A 21,146-nucleotide genomic window follows, 5' to 3' on the forward strand; every position below is an offset into this window, starting at 1 on the left:
TAATATAATAATAATAATATTAATAATAATAATAATAATAATAATAAAATAATAATACTAATAATAATAATAAGATGATAATAAACTGTGAAGAATGTGCTGAAATCCAACCTGGATGCCAAAAATTTTAATTACCGCAATGAACATCCGGACAGTTGCGGTGCTCAGATATAGTCCGTCCATCCCCAAAAGGGACTAAGGGGGAAATATCAAGACTGGATTAGAAGGACGAGAAAGTTTATGTCGCTACATCTAGTAGACACAATATCTTCAATATCAACAACCTCACAATATTGTATACTGTGCGACGTCTATGATCATAATAAGAAACAGAGAAACTCTCAAAATACAAAACTTTGGTATAAGAGGCAACTCGAATGTGGAGTCCAAAAACAGTAGCAAATCTTATTATTATAGTAGGTGCATTAGGTATGATAAAAATATTCAGACAAATACATAACAAAAACATCAGGACTAACAAGTATATATAACATACAGAAAATAGCACTACTAGGCACTGAACACATCCTACGTAAAACACTTTAAATACACTAAAAATAAGAGCATCACAGCAAACCACAGCACACACCCAACGTACACAGAGATGCGCTCGATAGTGAGTGAAAGCACGTGATAAAAATAAAACTAAACTACTGAATAATAATAATAATAATAATATAATAATACTAATAATAATAATAATAATAATAATAATAATAATAATAATAATATATAATAATAATATTAATAATAATATAATAATAATAATAATAATAATAATATTAATAATAATATAATAATAATAATATTAATATAATAATAATAATAATAATAATAATAATAATAATAATAATAATAATAATGATAATAAACTGTGAAGAATGTGGCTGAAATCCACCCTGGATGCCAAAAATTTTAATTACCGCAATGAACATCCGGACAGTTGCGGTGCTCAGATATAGTCCGTCCATCCCCAAGGGACTAAGGGGGAATATCAAGACTGGATTAGAAGGACGAGAAAGTTTATGTCGCTACATCTAGTAGACACAATATCTTCCAATATCAACACCTCACAATATTGTATACTGTGCGACGTCTATGATCATAATAGAAACAGAGAAACTCTCAAAATACAAAACTTTGGTATAAGAGGCAACTCGAATGTGGAGTCCAAAAACAGTAGCAAATCTTATTATTATCGTAGGTGCATTAGGTATGATAAAAATTTCATCAGACAAATACATAACAAAAACATCAGGAACTAAAATTATATATAACAAATACAGAAAATAGCACTACTAGGCACTGAACACATCCTACGTAAAACACTTTAAATACACTAAAAATAAGAGCATCACAGCAAACCACAGCACACAACCCAACGTACACAGAGATGCGCTCGATAGTGCAGTGAAAGCACGTGATAAAAATAAAACTACTGAATAATAATAATAATAATAATAATAATAATAATAATAATAATAATAATAATAATAATAATAATAATAATAATAATAATAATAATAATAAGAAGAAGAAGAAGAAGAAGAGAAGAAGAAGAAAGGACAGAAGAAGAAGAGAAGAAGAAGAAGAAGAAGAAGAAGAAGAAGAAGAAGAAAGAAGAGAAGAAGAAGAAGAAGAAGAAGAATAGGCATGATAAAAAAAATATTCAGACAAATACATAACAAAAACACCAGGACTTACAAACACATATAACATACAGAAAATTGCACTACTAGGCACTGCACACATCCTACGCAGAACACTTTCCATACAATAACCATCAGAGCATCACAACAAATCACAGCACATACCCAAGGCACACAGAGCTACGCTCGGTAGTGAAGTGAAAGCACGCTATAAAAATAAAACTACTAAATGATAATGATAATAATAATAATAATAATAATAATAATAATAATAATAATAATAATAATGATAAAAAAAACACTATTATTGGAAGTTAGAAGGCCAGGCTTGTGTAGGATGGTAGATTGCAATGATAAAGCACTGATCATGCAATTGAAAACGAATGAAACTGAAAATAGGTGGGTAAAGAAAAGAATGCATGGACAATTTCATAGGGATATTGAAGATAAGGCAGAGAAAAAAGGTGACTATGGATGACTAAAAATGATTTATAACCGGACGCGGAAACTATAATCTGTGCTGCCCAAGAGCAAGCATTAAGAACGAAATACATCAAATACAGAATAGACAACACATAAGAAAGTGATGTGCAGAATTTGTGGACAAAATGGTGAAATGGTAATGCAAAGATCCTATAGGATTTTATGATTCAGTGCAACCATGAGATAGAGAATAGGAAGCCAGACATAATCATAATCGAGAAAGAAAACAGACTATGTTGGATCATAGATATAGGATGCCCAGCTGACAACAAGGTACGCGATAATGAAGAAAGAAAAGTCGATAGATATGAAAGGTTAGCTTGGGAGGTTAAGCAGTTGTGGTCGATGAAGAAAGTTGTAGTAGTAACAATAATTGTCGGAGCACTGGGAACAGAGAGTAAAAATCTTGAGAAGTACATGGAACAAATAGGGGCTGCAATAAGGGTGGAGCACTTGCAGAAAACAGCACTGCTTGGGACCGCTCGAATACTCCGGATGCTGCTTGAAAAATAAGAGGTGTTATCTTAGTTCACTGGTAGTGAACAGCTGGCACCATAGGATATTTCCAGCGTCAGAAGCTGTGCAAAAACAATAAATAATAATAATGATGATGATGATGATGATGATGATGATGATGATGATGATAATAATGATAATAATAATATGTATCACATGATTGCAAAAGAACAATATTGTGTGCTTGTTTTAATGACCAACCAATATATACAGCATGTTTCTCTGCCCTAGGTGTCAGGAGGACACTCGGCAAGAATTGGAAACAGAATTGAAGATGCTAGTAATAATAAATCCTGAGAAATATCACGATCTAGAAAGAGAGCTAAGGAGACTGTAGAAGAGGAACAGAATTACTCCTCTATTAATTGGTGCAATTGGCACAGCACCCAGAATACAGCCTAAACGACTGAAAAAAATTGAAATTGAAATTCGTCAGAATCATAAGAAACATTCTTGAGATATGAGGAGACTTGTTGTCGCCAAACCTCAAGATAAAATACCTGCTAACTAAATTAGCATGCACTGGCGAAATAACAACAGCAAGAACCTAAACAACAACAACAACAACGATAATAATAATAATAATAATAATAATATAATAATAATAATAATAATAATAATAACGACTTTTACACTACTAGTAATACTACTACCTCTACTATTATTGCTGCTTTCTCACCACCTCTTCTCCCTCCACCTGATCCACCTCGTCTTCATCCCGTTCCCCTTCCTCCTCTTACTACTACTAATACTACTAATACTACTACTAATGATAATAATAATAGTAATAACAACAACCACCACCATTACTACTACTACTACTACAATACCACCTCTCCAGCAACAACATCAACAATGGCAACTTGAATAACAACAGCTAACACAATAACTACAACTACAGCAACATGAACAACAGCTAACACAATAACTACAATAACTACAATAGCAACTAGAGCAACGAGTACAAAAACAGCCCCGATAACAAAGACTACAACAGTAGCAACAAGAAGAACCTCATTCCCAGCGCTTTTGTTGCCTTCTATCCCCCACAACACTTACACTAACACGATACCACAACCATCACTGCCACCACAACGACCCATGCAACACCAGCATCATCACTATCACCACCGTCATCACCACCACCACCACGACAGTAAATAGCATCAGCTCTATTATCACCATCATCAACATCATTACCACTAGAGCCATCACCGCTGTTTTAACTACACCACCAATGCCGCCGCCGCTACTAACATCAAAACCATCATCAGCAATTGTATATCATAGACACATGGTCGTCGTCGACGTCGCTCTCATGATCATCATCAGCACCATCATCACTGCCATTTCCACCTTCAACGCTAACCATCCTGACAACCCTACCACGACCACCAGATCAAATCCTTCAACACTAATACTATTATTTCACAGAATCTCCCGAGGACTTACGCCGCCAAAATTAATTTCACCTCCACAGGAATTACCCTCTCCAATTCCATGGCCATCACCGATGTTTTCGACGAAGATAACTATCACCAAATGTAGCCAACACTACTATTAAATTTTTTCCTTCTTCCAGCTTCTTCTTTTAGCCATAACTACTACTACCGCCAAGACTAGCATCACCAACATTATTATTACTACCATTGCTACCATCATTATCCTCATCATCAGCAGCCGCACCAATAGCAACTCCACAACGATCCCCACAATGAACACCCACCGCCACTGCTATGACCACTACCTATTTCTTTATTACCTACAAGGGGCTAAACACAGAGGGGACAAACAAGGACAGACATAGGTATTAAGTCGATTACATCGACCCCAGTGCGTAGCTGGTACTTAATTTATCGACCCCGAAAGGATGATAGGCAAAGTCGACCTCGGCGGAATTTGAACTCACAACGTAACGGCAGGCGAAATACCGCTAAGCATTTCGCCCGGCGTGCTAACATTTCTGCCAGCTCGCCGCCTTATTATGCTATGACCACTACCGTAAACACTACCACCAGTATTAACGGGTGATACCACGAAAAGAACCTATGGAAAATCCACCGTCATCACCATCAACACTAACACCGACTGAAAGCATGGTGCCAAAACTACAAATACCACCATCACCACAGTAAGAACAGCAAAACCAGAAACACCATTACCTCCATTGCTACCACATACAGTCACGTCTTAAATACCAATAGTCACAACTAGCACCACGTCCAAAAACCTATAGCACCAACATCAATACCAATACTGATATCTACTGGCAACTTCAACAACTTCAACAACATCATCACTGATGCCACACCTCACAATTACCACCACCACCACCAACAACAACAACAACAAAAAACAGCTCACTACCACAATACCATAACAACGACTACAAGCAGTAGCATTCCTCAACGCGCCGCCATCATCATCACCAACACCAGACCTCACTACTACCACTACCACCACCACCACCACCACCACCACCACCACCATACCAACAAAAACCCCGCAACTACCACAACCAACCCCCAACCTTAATGACACCAACACCCCCACAAATAACACAACCCCACCACACGTATCTACCAGCACCGCCCTAACCATCATGCTACTATCATACTCTTTGACTATACACCATTCACTTTGAAGTGAATGTATATGAAACTAGCGAACACATGTTACAGTTTAGTATATAATTATAACTTCAAAACTGCTATATATCACATGCATCAGTGAAATTTTCAGAGCTGAATCTAATTCAAGTCAGAGCAATGTTGCTCCTTCTATATAAACCGAATAGGAAGTCTTTTAAGCAGAACAGTAGAAGAGAGTTAAGTCATTTCTAACTAAATGTCTTTAACAGGCAAATGTATTGATCTTGTGTTAACTGGACCTAGAAACGTAGTGGTGCCTCCTCTAGGTGTGTGTGTGTGTGTGTGTGTGTGTGTGTGTGTGTGTGTGTGTGTGTGTGTGTGTGTGTGAGTGCGTAAGAGTGTGGGGGGGTCTGTGAAAAAGGAAGCGGGTGGAGCTAGAAGAAGTAGTTCTTAGGTGGAAAATTCCCGTTTGATAGTTTCTTACCAAAGGAATTATTAAGCAGAAATAAGATCATGTTATGCGTGTTTGTATGTGTGTGTAGGTGTGCGTATGCGTGTCTCTGTGTAAATACATACATACATACAAATACATATATAGATACACTCACACGGGCAAACATATGTATATGCATATATATATATGCATACATATATAGATGTATATATATACATACATGTATGTATGTGTGTATGTTTGTGTGTGTATATATAGATACATATATATATATATATATATATATATATATATATATATATATATACACACCCATCAGACAGTTAAAATGCTCATATACTTACGTAACTGAACAAACAAATTATGGCGGGCGAGTATTCGTGCAAGTGGGGGTGAGATTGTAAAAGCGCGCGGCGCGTGCATGTATTTTGTCGGTGGATTGAATACTATTTGCAAGATATATGATTATTATCATGTTTACACAACTATGCATATACCACACACAAGTGTGTATAAGTGTTTAGCTATATATATATATATAATAATAGATATATATATATATATATATATATATATATATATATACACATTATAACTTTAAAAACACACACACAGTATATATACATACGTGTGTTTATATATATATATATATATTATATATATATGGTGTACTTATGTTTTTTTTTTTATTAAACTGTATGTGAAACCAATCTATCACTTTTTAAACTTTGTAACAGCACTACGCATTCTTTCTATTTTCTACGAATCTAGTTCTGTATATTTTCCTGGCGACATTAGTAGAGATACGCACTAAGAAAAAATGTATACGTACATACGCAAACACCCATACATATGTACGATCTCTATGTGTGTGTAGAGAGAGATAGAGCGAGAGATAAAGATAGACTGATGAGCAAATACACGCATATACATATAAATATATGAGTACACATACATATATGCGTGTGTGTGTTTATGTGGATATATATATATATAGATATATATATATATATATGCATATATATGTACTTATACACACGCACACACACACACATATATGAAATTATATAACTCTGTGTGTGCGTAAGTATGAATGGATCTGTGGGTGTTATATGGGGCATGCGACATCATTCCATACATAAATGAAATAAATCTGTCAGAAGATTAGACTCGAAAACCGTGGTATATTATATATTATGCATACATATATACATACATATGTATGTATATATATATGTGTGTGTTTGTGTGTGTTTGTGTAAATATATATATACACGTATATATACATATGTATACCTATGTATATATACATATATACACACACACACACACATATATATATATATATATTATATATATATACATATATGTATATATATTTATATATATATATAAATATACATACATACATACGTATGTATATAAATATGTCTGTGTGTATAGATATGGATATTAAGGTATGTACGTGACATATGATTACATTTCTAAAATTCAGCTATTAAATATTTTCCTTCTTCTTTCAGCTTTTTAGTTCTAAATGGCCGTTCGAAGTCAATAACCTCGTGACCAGTAGAATTTCGACCCACCCGCTCCCTTGAAAAATACAAATGTGGTAAGAATCTGATTCGCTAGACATTTGATAATGCCAAAAGGTGTACTGAAGTTGGTCACACGATCTATACTAGCAAATGAAAACCAAGATTAAGCAACAATTCTCTTGACCTTTCTACGTTTTATAATTCTTTTGGATTTTTTCGGTTTGACCGGCTGTTTTTTAAAATAATTTCCACGTAACTAAACACTTTTAAACTTCGTATACTGGTAGAATGTGTTTCTAAAACATCTTTTTTTCTCTTGGTTTTATTGAGAAAATTCTATAGTTTGTAAGATATTTGTTGTTTTTTCTTCTTCAATTTCTGCAATTTCAACCAATCAATGACGTCTATTGAGGTGAAAACATTCTATGCCATATGAATATGTCCCTCGTTTCAGAAACAGATTGGGTTTATTTACATTTGTGAAGAAAAAAAGATACTCTTCTTCCCACCCTTAACCCTAAACCTAACCCTTAATATCTTACAAACTATAGAATTTTCTCAATAAAGCCAAGAGAAAAAGATGTTTTATAAACACATTCTACCAGTATACGAAGTTTACATTTTTTTAGTTACCTAGAAGTTATGTTAAAAACTGCCGTTCAAACCGAAAAGATCCATAAAACGAAATGTTTTGCTCAAGAACACAACGCTCCGCCCGTTGTATGAATCGAAACCACAATGTTACAATCGTGACTGCAACACCCTGACCACTAGGCCGTATACCATCACTTCTATATTTATATGCATGGACAAACACATACTCAGAAACTCTCTCTCTCTCTCTCACACACACACATACACATACACACACACATACACACATAAACGCGCATACATGCACGCTCACACGCACACACACACACACACACATATAACACCCAAGTGTGTCTATTTTCTCATTTTATTGACAATAACCTTGTACTTACCTTCTAGCCTTCAATCTTAAGCTATTATATAAATATTTTGTGTTATGCACAGTAATTCCAAGAATATTTCAAGGAGTAAATTTCCTCTACTCTTACTCAGTAGAATGTGAAGTTGAGTGAAGCAAAATTTACTGAACTGAAAGGATAATAATATTAGTCGAAGCAGACTTCATCCCAAACTACCTACAAGGAAATCAAACATGGCAGCAACATAAATTACCTATAAATATGACCTCATAAATTTCCTAATTCTTAGCCAAGCCGTTTCGGTCTTATAGCAATTTATTTCACAGTCTATTGTTAGTTTAAGCTCTAAGTGTAAAACCTATTTCATGTAGCATGTAGAATCTAAAGTAAATTTATAAAAAAAAAAAATGATAATTAATTTATTACTATTTTAAGGTAAAGCTACCCCATAGCTCTTGTGTAGACAAATACATTGGAAATTAAGTAAAAAGGAAGTCAGGCTAACACGGCTTTAAATATACGACGTGGATATGTCTACGTTTTTGGAGTTTGCTTTGCACACTATAAATTAAAAACCCTTGTCCCTAACAGATAGAAATAGACACAATCACAAACGTGCACTCTTATCCACTCAGATAAACATGTATATACCTATGTACGACTGTTGTATTGTACACACAATCGTTTTGTAATTTTGATTTTAAACAGCAATTCTTCATATTTTCATACTGGTTACTTGTACTCATTTTGCTAAATTCTTTGAATCCCTTCATAAATCATCTCGATATAGTTATATTTGTGCTTTGATATTCCTTTCGCAAAGTTGGTACAAATTTGGTTGGCACACCCCCGTGAAGAAGCATTTAATGACCAATGTAATCACAAGATTTAATCAAGATTGTGCATGGGTCTGTTTATTCCAGACATTATATGTGGATTTTAGGCTTATGCCTAAAAATATCTTAACTTTAACTGAAATATTTTCTAATTATTGTACAGCATTATTCCGTTACTGCACTACGCACTTATAACTAGAATATGTTTCTCTGCACTACATCACGAAGTGGTAAATAAAAATATGACACAATATTATTATTGGATAATATAAGTTTAGGGAAACGAATTTCCCACAACAATGAAATTTAATTAATATTTTGTTGTTGATGAAAATTCCTTATTCAGATATTCATAAAACATCACGACGACAAAAAATACACAAACAACTCACTTTAGTCGAAAACATAGTTCGTTTATGTATAGATTTCCGGTCAATTATCGGTGATCGCACATGTTGACACGTACACATATGTGATATTGAATATTTAATATATATGTTTTGACGTTTGAATATATTAGCGTGTGCATCTATGTATGGGGAGAAAAAGACTGGAAATAATGTTACAAGAAAACGGAAAATATTTCCAGTAAGAAGCTTATCAACAAAGGAAGACAGTAAAAATATATATCAAATACATTCGTGGGTTGACGGTATCTATTACGTTCTATCAAAATTAATACAGCGTCGCAAAAATATATCTTCTTTCACCAAACTTCTCTATAAACATCCATACATACACCTTATGAGATAGTTTCGTCCTACGAGCCTACAAAATTTAAAGGCGAATGGAGTTGGGTTTATATATATATATATATATATATGAGAGAGAGAGGGAGAGGAAGAAAGAGAAAAAGAGAAAATTAGAGAGAGAAAGGGAGACTGGTAGAAATAGTAAAAGATAGGTAAAAGGAGAAATAGAAAGGCAGATTAAAATATATTGTATAATATTTAATCGTAAGAAGTTATAAAGTAACTCAAGCGCAAATAGCCTGAAGCGTGGCACTTATCAAAGATGGATGTGAGTCATGCATGAAGCTATCAACCTTTGAGTGACTTATGACGATTGATCATTAAAGAATTTATGGATAATATTAAGCAATAATAATATATATGTATTTGTATTATGTTTATATGCGTGTGTGTGTGCGTGTGTGAGCATACACACATACATATATGCATATTGTTTCAGTCATGTGACTGCAGCCATGCTGGAGTACTGCATCAGGGCTTATACTTTGTAAGCTTAGTACTTATTCTATCGGTCTCATTGGTGGAACCACTAAGTTATGGGGACATAAACACACAAGCATCGGTTGTCAAGTGATGGTGGGGGACAAACACTGACATACAAATACACACACACACACACACACACGTATATATATATACACACACATAAATATATATATATGTATATACGATGAGCTTCTATTAGTCTCCGTCCGCCAAATCCACTCACATGGGTTTGGTCGGCACGAGGCTATAGTAAAAGACACCTGCCGAGGTGCCACGCAGTGGGACTAAACCTGGAACCATGTGGTTGGGAAGCAAGCTTCTTACCACACAGCCACACCTGCGCCTATATATACATGCATAAAAACTAACATATATATATATACAAGGGATTGCTGAAAAGTTCCTGGCTTAAAGGGTATCACGGAAGACCTGTTTGGAGGCCAACAATCCGAGTTGTTTTACAAGGATTAGAAACACTATTGGTCCTCTGCAATAAGTGTATAAATCTGAGAGTGGAATATGTTGAATGAAATCATTTTTTCATCTAAATTCATGACCTTTTCAGCACTCCTTCGTATATATATATATATATATTATTATATATATATATGTAGAAAAAAAGAGGTGTAGTTTCATGCAGAAAAATATATAAAAATTTATATGTACATACCGAGGTAGTTTTCAATAATTTTTTGTTCATCAATGGTATAAACGTATGGGATATGTGAAATATGTGTGTGTGTGTGTGTGTGTCTGTGTGTGTCTGTGTCTGTGTATGTTTATATGTCTGTAATATATATATATATATATATTATATTATTAGATATATATATATATATATATATATATATATATATATATATATATATATATATATATAATTAGATATATACATATATACATATATACATATATATACATATGCCCCATCACTACACTATTTTCTTTAGTCATTGCGCGGTGATTGCTATAAGCTTTAAGCTTATTAAAAATACTATTATTATTATTTACAGAATAGTAATAATCGGCACTGCTTATCAAAATAATTTGCAGTTAAAACTAATTTTAGCTTTTAAATCTGACAGAAAAAATAATTTCGCTAGTGTTATCGGTAGCACACTGCGTCGCGTAAAGATAACGGTGCGGGTTCGATTCCCATGCGTACGGGAAGACCTACATTTTTTCTGTCGAAATCTTACTTCCCCTTACCAGTCTATTTTCTTTAGTCATTGCGTGGTGATCCCTATAAGCTTTAAACTTGTAAAAGAATTGCTATATATATATATATATATATAATATTAATAAATAAAACATATGCATATATATATATACATATATGTACGTACCTACCTCTACATGTATATATACACGCATATATGAGTACAGGACACCAAACAAACGTCGAACACAATGAGAAACGAAAACATAGACACAAACCCAAGGAACTGGACATTTTTCTTAAACAACAACAAAAAAATAGAGTACAGGACAAATAACACGAGGAACAAACCCCTTCTTCAGTCGCCATGGTTTCATCTACTCTACGTTTCGAAGGTGAAGGCGAGACGTATCTTCGATAGAAACATTCCTTCCTGCGAAAAGCAAATCAAATAAAATTTGAGATGTTTTTGCAGAAAACCTACATGTTGATATGCATGAAACTACCACTTATAAATGCCTCTCTGCTTGAAAAACCTTTAGTATAGCGTGTTAGTCCTTGTACATTTATATGTATAGATAGATTGATGTACATATATATTATAAACTCATACGCACACTCACACACATATGTATAAGTAAAGATAATATATATATAATATATATATATATATTATATATATATATATATATGAGGTGTATATATGTGTACATATATAAGTATACACACATGTGCACAAACGTGCATATTAATACATATGCATACATTTTTCGTGTGTCAAAACACGACTCAAACAGTCGTAATTCGAACCGCTACTTATTTATGTAATTTTTCTACTATATTTCGCCATTTTAGTATGATTTTAAAGCCCTTTCTTTCTCTTTCTTTTCCAGTCTCCCTTCATTTATCTTCCTCTCTTTCCTCTATACGCGCTCCCTTTTTGGCTTAGCTTTTGTTTGTGTTCGCCGTGTCTTTCATGGTCTGTTTCACTGTTTCACCGTTTTTATTCACTGGAACGGTGACTGGAACTTTAAGATTTGCTACTTAGATTTATTTATTGAATATATTTCACCAAGGATATATTTAATAAATACCACTGAACACCAACTAACGTACATAACGCCCCCACCACCACTACACATATATACTGGCACGTATCCATATATTATTAATAGTCATATATATGTATGTATACAGATACAATTTACAAAGGCATACACATCCACACACACGCACAGGCTTAAGTACAAGCGCATATATATATATATATATATGTGCGTGTATGTGTATGTGTGTGTATGAATATATATATATATGTGTGTGTGGGTGTATATATATGTAAATATATATATATGTTTGTGTGTGTATATATAAATGGATGTGTGTAAATATATATTTATGTGTGTGTGTATGTTTGTATATAAATGTATATGTGTGTAAATATACATATATATATACATATGTGCATATATATATATATATATATTCATATATATATATACATTTAAATATATGTGTGTATATAAATGTATATGTGTGTATATATGTATGTATGTATGTATATCATAAAAGTGAGAGAGTGACTTAGTGAGGGATAAATGAATAAATACAAACGCAGACATATGTGGACACACTTTTATCTGCAGGTATGTTAGCGTTTTATTTTATGTATGCATACATGGTGTACGTTTACGCGAACGCGCGGCCTGTGCGTGTGTATGTTTATTTTGTAAATATATGTGCGTAGTTGAAGGTGGGATAATATATATCTTCATACGTATGGGCATGGGAGATTAAACATCAGGAAAATTGCTAATGTATGTATATGTCCGTTGCCTTTCTCTATATGTGTGTTAGTGTTTGTGTGAATGTGTGTATATACGTGTGTGAGTGTATATTTGTGAGTGTATATGGTGTGAGTTTCAGTCAGGTATAAAAGTACATCGTGTTCCTAGGCATTGGATACCTGCTTGCATATTAATTACTGTTCTACCTATTTCTTTTCAATAAAATCATCGATTCCATAAAGGCAACGAATTTAAAGTCCCCCTTTCTACTTACCTTAACTCTTCCGAGCACATATTTGTTGGCAAATAAATATCCTCTAAACTTTTTTCCATCGGTGCACACACACACACACACACACGTAACCGCATATGTAAATATACTGACATACACATCGCACATGGACACACACGCAGAGAAACATGTAAAGATAAACATACACCCTTCACACACACACATACCCACCACATACACACATGCACTCACATATGCGTACATATTTCCGCTTTTTGCATCTGTGTTTGTGTTTTTTTTTGTGAGAGTGTGTCTGTACGGGTGGGCTTAGATGTATGCGTGTTCATCATTTCCTCATGTATTCTTTTCATAGTGGAATACATCTGGCAGACTACGTTACAAGTGGATTCCTAAATGTACCCTTCTAAATGTGTTTGAATAATGTCGGGTACTCTAACCTATCCCAATTTTTTGCATACCTTCAACGTCCTTGTGATTTCCATAATACCATTTTTTTTTACAATATTTATTGGATGCCTTTTGGAGTAGCAAAATCAGGCACTTTCTTTTCTTCTCCCGAGAATCTGTAGTCACTCTGCCCTTCATATCCTTTCTTTGTTCGGGATGTGTTCGACATACTGTGGAAAAGCAAGAGTATATATAGTAACGAGTGACTTTATACCGATTCTCAAGAGCGTTCAATATATGGCATGGAGTCTTATTAAATATTGATATTAACGTTTTGACGTAGGGTTGCGATACTAAATGTTTTACGGGTGTATATTATACGTCTTAACTTGTTCAACAAAATGCGAGATTTTCACTGATGACTTTAGACTTTGGTTTTCCGACTTGGTCATGGCTGACCTGTGGCTAAACAAAAACTATTATATAGTTGCTGGTAGAAAATATGACAATGATATTGAGAGAAATGAGACAATGCGATATATGTTTGAAAATATATTTACTACATCCGTACATTCTTACTGATAATCACATATATTCATATCTATATACATACATATGCAACTTTATGATATCTCGGGCCATGATGAGCATAAAGCTACGCATGTATAGAGATGCACACAAAGATTCAGATATATACACTCGGGGCTATAATTCCGTGATTTGTGGTAATTTTTCCGATGTGTAGAGTTGTATTTAGTTGAACGGGTCGAGTAAAGTATTATGGGAGAAATTTGTATGACAGAAAATGAGTGGAAGACCATCGAAAATATCATGCTTATAATGGAGTAATAGATATAATCACTTACTACCCGGATGTTGAATGATTTTATATAAGTTTTTACTGTCACAGTAATTTGGGCAATTTGATAATAACGTCTCCCACTATTCCAGAAAGTCATGAAATTGCTCCAAAGCATTATAATTCTTATGAATGGTTTGTGGACAATTTTCTATTGGAAGAAGTTGCCTTTGATGAATTTGGTGATAGATAATACAGCATAAGGTACCTTTTTCGAGGTTGACTTAACTGATGGTGGAACAAGAGGAAAAGTATAACACACAATTGAATGATTAACATAATACAGCATCCTATGTTGATTTGAGGACAAACCCAACTCCACTTGATTATAATTTGTGTTCTTATATAAATATCAGTTATATACAAACCTTTTTTCATAATTATTTGTATAACAACCGCACAATGTAAAAATGTTTACACTGAAATTGTAGTTTTGCTATTAATATATTTTCCCATGATAACTATGTATCGGAGGTGTAACAACTGGTCTATCTTGGGAACAATGTGTTTGGTAGGGACGTATATTATGCTGGCCCCAGATTTAAATTATCGCTATATGATCCGGGGTAGTATACATACCGTCCGGGTTGCGGATCCGTGGAACAAGCTGCCAGACGAGATGGTGAAGATGCCGACGACCGCTTTGTTCAAAGCCTTCCTTGACCTCAAGTGGCCTGAACTCTTTACATGAACACCACCCTGTACTTAACTCCATGTCCCCCTACATGGCCTTGCTATTTGCTTTTGAGCCAAATTAACTAACTAACTAACTAACATATATTCATGTTATATCGTTATCAGAAATTACGTGTGAATCTGTCCATTTATATTATAATTAGTAAATTAATGTTGAAATCCAAACAGTGAAAACATAATTATTTATTTAGAGTTAATTTCCTTTAATTTTTTTATAAAGTTCACCTCACTATTCATCTGGTAACGTTTAGTTAAAATAAGTTATCTCTGTCAGATGAATATTCCCAAAGCCACAATTACTGGTTGATTAATTTCTGAATAAAAGGAACAAGGAATATCAGTTTAGCTCGCCGTAAATGAATTCACTAGTAAATACGCAACCAATAAATATCTCAAGAGTAGGAATGATTTAAGGGTTCGTGATTAGCTCTGGTTTCATGGTGTTAGCTGAAAGAGGAAGTAGAACACTATTCTGCCACTGGTAGATATTCCCAGATAACGTTGGACTTATTCACGATATTCACATGAACTGAAGCAATATATTATCAAATTTCTGCCCAGAGACACCAGGACATTTATTAAGTAAATTCGAAATCATAAATTTAAATGTAGATATTCAAATACATTTATCCAGTGAGCCGTTCAATTTCTGTTGATAAATTCAGCTGCTATTGAGTGACCCCAGCTAATAATCTAGCCTGAGTACGTGTATGACAAGCACACAGCAGTTCAAATGCTGAGGATTAACGCATATATTAAACAAGATATGTCAAGATCTCAGATATACAACGCAGCCAAAAGAATTATGGAAAGCTTAGCCAGCAAATAACATAATTCGATGTCTTGTGAGAAGTGTCTGGGAAATGCTACGCAGGCAAATATGCCACAATGCAGAGTAGTGTAAAGTAGAACTTCTAGAAAAATCAAAGATCTATGGACAAATGGAATCCATCCACTGAAGCATTAACATAATAAAACTTTGATGGATGGAATAAACAGAACATTCATTTATTTCTAGTTCTGAATAACAAATTTCACATTATATTTAATTCTAGAAGTGGGGATTATTATGTGTACATATATGAATAGCAATAAAAAGCCAAATTCGTCTTCACTACCAGACACTTTGGTGAAAATAATTGGCAAGAAACCACTATTAAATGAAGAGCTTAGAGATGAAAATTGTATTTCTATCCTAGGATCTGAATGCAGTGAGATTGAGCAATTTGGGTTTTGTTCCAATACAACAGACATTACAACAAACTTGTCATTGGAAAAATTTCAAGAAGAAACTGGGGAATAAATACAAACTGAATGCATTCAAAAATAAAATGTAAGACAACTTAATTACAAGACAACTTAATGATGATTTAAAATTCATTTTTCTGTAGACTTCAGGCACATTGGCAGAATGATGTCACCAACATTAACTGGATCACTAACATATAATAAGCTGTAATAAAAAAAAAGGCATAGTGAAGACATTTGCTTAAAATTTGCATATTAAGTAAATGTTATATGTATATGAATGTGTATATAAGTGTAAATATGTATATAACTATGCATACATTAGTTAGTATATATTCGTATGTATGTATGTGTATGATTGTTGTGTGTGTGTGTTTGTGTGTGTCCCTGTGTGCATACGTGTGTTTTAATGTGTGCGCGAGCGTGTGTATATACAAATATTTCCGTGGGCGTATAATGTGGTGTGTTGATCAGCGCTCTCTTATGTAAGAAATGCAAAGAAATCAATCGATAAAGATCCATATATTCCTTATTGAAACTGATATGTTTAAATAATTCATTTGAACGATGTGCATCAATACAGCTCTAGAAATCCCCGAGCACCATTCCACTACTGCACATAGATTTCATAATGTACATTGTACTATCAGTCAACAGAAAAAGTAAAATTAAGTATATTTATTCAAATTATATTAGCCCAGCCTTATCTCAAATTGTGCGGTGTTTGTAAGAATTGAACTCTCGAACCTTAATAACGAACGTTGGTATTAAGAATTTTGTCGACTTTTAAAACAGTTTCATAAATTATTTACATTATTTACTTTTGATGGATATTTGTCCTCATCTTGTTTGTTGTTAACACAACGTTTCGGCTGATATACCCTCCAGCCTTCATCAGGTGTCTCGGGGAAATTTCGAACCTGGCTTTTCATTCCTAAGAATGAGAACCCAGGTTGATGACAAATGTAAATAATGTAAATAATGTACATAATTCCTCATTTCTTAAATATAGAACTGTAGTTTCATAAGTTCTCGAAACATAAAAACAGTTATATAGAGAAGTAATAATTCTTTTTTAATAAGGCACGAAGCTTGAAATTTTGGGAGAGAGGGATATTCACCCCAGTGCTCAACTGGTACTTAATTTGTCGACCCCGAAAGGATGGAAGGTAAAGTCGACCTCGGCGGAATCTGAACTCAGAAACTAAAGATGGACTATATACTAACCGGCGTGCTAACGATTCTGCCAGCCCACCGCCTTATATACAGTAGTAATAATTATTTGAAAAGGCGGTGATCTGGCAGAAACGTTAGCACCCCGGGCGAAATGCATAGCACGAATTTGTCTGTCTTTACGTTCTCAGTTCAAATTCTGCCGAGGTCGAATTTGCCTGTCATCCTTTGTTGGTCGAAATTAAGTACCACTTGCGTACTGAAGTCGATCTAATCGACTGGCCCCCTCCTCTCCAAAAAATTTAGGCACTTGTGCCTAGAGTAGAAAAGAATAACTATTTCAAATTTTTGCCACCAGGGCATCTTGGGGAAGGTGGAGATGAGTCAATTGCATCGAACCCAGTGTTCAACTGATACTCATTTTATCGAACCCGAAAGGATGAAAGGCAAAGTCGACCGCGGCGCTCCCAGGGATGATGCTAACTCGCCGCTCCCAGGGATGATGATGATAATAATTATAATAATAATTCTTTCTACTGGGAGTACAAGGCCTCACATTTGGGGAAAGGGATTCAGTCGATTACATCGACCCCACTCCAGTGCATAATTGGTACTTATTTAATCATTCTCAAATGTATGAAAGGCAAAGTCGACCTCGGAAGAATTTGAACCCAGAACGTAGCCGCAGACGAAATACTTATTTCTTTACTACCCACAAGGGGCTAAACACAGAGAGGATGAACAAGGACAGACAAACAGGTTAAGTCGATTATATTGACTCCAGTGCGTAACTGGTACTTACTTAATCGACCCCAAAAGGATGAAAGGCAAAGTCGACCTCGGCGGAATTTGAACTCAGAACGTAGCGGCAGACGAAATACCGCTAAAAATTTCGCCCGGCACGCTAACTATTCTGCCAAATCGCGCCCTAAAGGATGCTGATGCTGATAATAATAATAATAATAATAATAATATAATAATAATAATAATAATAATAATAATAATAGCAATAATAATAATAATAATGACGACGGCGACGATGATAATGATGATGATGATGATGTTAACTGCATCAGAAGTAAAAACTATCTAAATTAGTTTCGAAAAATTTCGAAATATTTTAGTGAATTGTATACAAATGGGATATCATTATGTTGCATATGTTCAAAATATGCACAGAATATGTGTCTAATATATAGTATTGTTAACCTCAAGTAGGAAGTTGTGTCTTTCTTGTTGCTTCTTGTTTGCTTTTCTTTTCTTTAAGCTGTGGATCTGAAGAAACCAGTCATGTGTTGAACATGACTGCAACGTTGAAGGGAATTCATTTGATGTAAATAAAATATCGTTTCCATACATGGAAACCCCACGACAAAAATGTTTGTATTTAATAGCTTATGTATTCCAAACTCAGCAGCAATTCAGAAATTACTTGCAGGTGTGATATTGATATAAGGAAAAACAGCTGCCAGTTTGCTTGTTCAAGGTGAAACTGAGGTTCAAAGAAGGCACTGAAAACGAAAAAAATCACAGATATTCAAATGATGATGTGCCAGAAATATCAAGGTAGGTCTCACAAAAACCTGTCCAATTCCAATATTATTAAAGGAAATGATATGGATTCGAAGTGGTTGAAAATTATTCTGCTTTGCAGATTAGTCACAATGGTGTCGCTATGGAGAAGCAGGTATTAAAATATTGATGATGATGATGAGGGCAGTGGGAAAAATACTAAGAAAAATAACATGGTTGGTTTCTGAATTCGGCACAAGTCTATTAATTTTAAAGGTAAGCTTTACTAAATACCATCGGCGCTGTTAATTGAGTGGCGTCTATTTCATCGAATCCTGTAGAGTGAAAGGTATGGATGGCTTCGAAAGGATTCCAGCTCAGAATTTAAAAAGCAGGTGCAAACACAGCATATACCCAGGCGTATATATGCACTCACACGTACATTTTGAACAGATAATCCTGCCTTTACAAATCTTGAAATATCACAACCCAACGAAGGTTATGTTGAAGTTTAGCTAAAACATGCTTAGCGGTACAGACCAGATCATAATAAAAATTACCTCCACAAAATTATTTCTAGAGTTCGCTTGCATACGCATGCAACGGTAGATATAGCAACATACGTAACTGCATATATATATATATATATATATATATATATATGTATGTGGAGGCGCAATGGTCCAGTGGTTAGGGCAGCGGTCGTAAGGTCGCGGTTTCGATTCCCAGACCGGGCGTTGTGAGTGTTTATTGAGCAAAAACAGCTAAAGCTCCACGATGCTCCGGCAGGGGGTGTTGGTGATCCCCACTGTACTCTTACGCCACAACTTTCTCTCACTCTTTCTTCTGTTGGCCAACTCGCTTAGCCAGCGGGGTGGCGTCATTTGAAGGCTAAAACAATGCGAAGCGCATTGTGTCCAGCGATGTGTAGCAACATCTGATAGCCTGGTCGGTCACGTGACGTCACGTGATATATATATATATATATATATCAGTCGCGAAGGGTGACTAGGAAACTAGGGCATGCATCCCCCACATTCACGCACACTGAGATTGGTTGGGGAGATTTCCGAGTGTTCTACCCTCACCCGTTTTCTGTGAAAAGTGTAGTACTACCTGCTTTGAGATGGGTGAAGTCTAGAAATGAAAATAGCGAAAATAGTTTTCCCCTACGATGCACCATTTTGAAGAAGTTAGTAAGACACGAGAGACGTATATACAAACATATCCCTAATATATACAGGGATTCCATGATTACTGCGTAAAATATTTTTGAGACTGCCCCTTAATATCAGCGGTATCAACTTTGATTACATCGTTTCAATAAGTGTTTTCTTTTTTTTATTTCTTTTGCGAAAACCCTTTGAAGCATTGGCAGCACCTCATCTTCCGCACCAATTCTTCACGCATGAGGTCGTGTGCCACACCTACTTCTGCTTAACTAGTATATTCAAAATAAATCGACGAAACCCATTGAAATTCTACCAAACGTCGTGTACTTGTCCGATGTTCTTTTTCTTTTTTCATGAGTTTATAGGAAAGATCTAGACTCCCTTTATGTTTATAAAAATTAGTATCGAATAAAAAAAGGCTTTTCGCCAATTAATTACTGCTCAAAAACTTTGAAACGGTAATACTCCCACTCCTAATAACGTAGCCATATTGAGGCGCCGAGCTGGCAGAGTTGGAAGCAAGTCGGATTAGACACTTTGCAGAATTTCGCCCGCACTTGCGCCTCGAGTTCAAATCTTGCCGAGGTTGACTTTGCCTTTGCCTTTCATCCGTTTGGGGTCGATAAAGTAAGTACCAGTCAA

Source organism: Octopus sinensis, linkage group LG13, assembly GCF_006345805.1.
Source record: "Octopus sinensis linkage group LG13, ASM634580v1, whole genome shotgun sequence".
In the NCBI taxonomy this organism is placed as follows: Eukaryota; Metazoa; Mollusca; class Cephalopoda; order Octopoda; family Octopodidae; genus Octopus; species Octopus sinensis.